The sequence below is a fragment of the Suricata suricatta genome, chromosome 16 (genome assembly GCF_006229205.1).
Source record: "Suricata suricatta isolate VVHF042 chromosome 16, meerkat_22Aug2017_6uvM2_HiC, whole genome shotgun sequence".
Classification (NCBI taxonomy): domain Eukaryota; kingdom Metazoa; phylum Chordata; class Mammalia; order Carnivora; family Herpestidae; genus Suricata; species Suricata suricatta.
In genome coordinates, this window is record NC_043715.1 from 468,405 (window position 1) to 469,575 (window position 1,171).

The following is a 1,171-nucleotide window of genomic DNA, read 5'->3' on the forward strand; positions in this document are numbered from 1 at the left end:
AGGTGGCAGCCGGTGCGGAGCGCGGCGAGTAGAGTCCCGGAGGAAGAGCGTCGGGACTCCGCGCCGGGCCGCGTGCTGCAGCCACGCCGGCCGGTGGCGCCGCGGCGGGGACGGCCGCCCTTTTCCGGGGCGGAGCAAGGAGGGAGGCGCGCTCCAAAGACTGGCGCTCAGACCCCGACTCTCACTCGGGTCCGGTGCCCGGACTTGCGCTCGACCCCCACGCAGGATTGGGATTTGGGCCCCGGCCCCCAGCCCCGATGGGATTCGGACCCCGAACGCCCCCGGGGACCCGGACTCGGACCCCGAAGCCCCACACGGGGCTGGGATTGGGACCCCCACCCGGGACCAGAACCGGACGTTGGCGCGTCTGCCCGTCTCCTGGCCGCAGACCCTGGAAGCAGAGAGGCCAGGGGTCCGGCGGCCGGGCGCCCACCCGCAGTTGAAAGGCGGCCCGCGAGGCTCGCGTTTAGAGCAGGCCGGGCAGCAGGGCGGGCGGCCGGGCGGCCGGGCGCGGGCGGAATCCTCGTCCTACAGACGTTGATTTCAGACAGATGATGATTTTAACTAGTTATTTCCTGCTGGGGGCTGGACGACTTCTGGAAGTCGTCCCCGTCGTCCCCAGCCCCGGGCAGGATCGTGGCCTAGGAGGCAGAAGGGAGAGGCCGGTTGGTTCGTCCCGGCCCCTGACTCTGCTGTCCGCACCCCTCCACCTCTTTCACTGCCTGCCTGCGGCCCGCGCTGTAGTGCTCAGCTTCCAGACTGCTGACTGCTCGGAGCTGAAAAGTTTGTTTAGTAGGAAAATAAAAAACTAGGTCGATGTGTTACAGAGGTGGGGTTATGGTAACGTGTTCCTGTGCTTTTCTTTTTCTTTTTTTTTTTTTGCTTTAAAAATAATTTTTTTCATGTTTATTTTTCAGAGGGACAGCCTGCGTGGGGGAGGGGCAGAGAGAGCGCCGGAGACGCAGAATCTGAAGCAGCGGTCAGCACAGAGCCCGTTGCGGGGCTCAAGCAGATCCTGAGCTGAGCCGAATTCGGACGCTTAACTGGCTGAGACACTCAGGCGCCCCGTGTGCTTTTCTTTCTGTATTCTGGAAATTCTACCGGCAGTCTTCCTGCTAACTGGTGCCTAGCTCTGTATCAAATACTTTCAGTGTTCACAACTCTGAAGTAC

The 1,171-nt window shown here is 62.4% G+C and overlaps 1 long non-coding RNA gene across 1 annotated transcript in view; it reads left to right on the top strand.

Annotated features, from left to right (window-relative positions):
- LOC115280534 overlaps window positions 1–957 on the top strand; it is a 3,627-nt gene extending 2,670 nt beyond the window's left edge. The window contains exon 3 of the long non-coding RNA XR_003903828.1: window positions 918–957. This is a non-coding gene — a long non-coding RNA (uncharacterized LOC115280534). The remainder of the gene's footprint in view (window positions 1–917) is intronic.
- The last annotated feature ends 214 nt before the right edge of the window (window positions 958–1,171 follow it).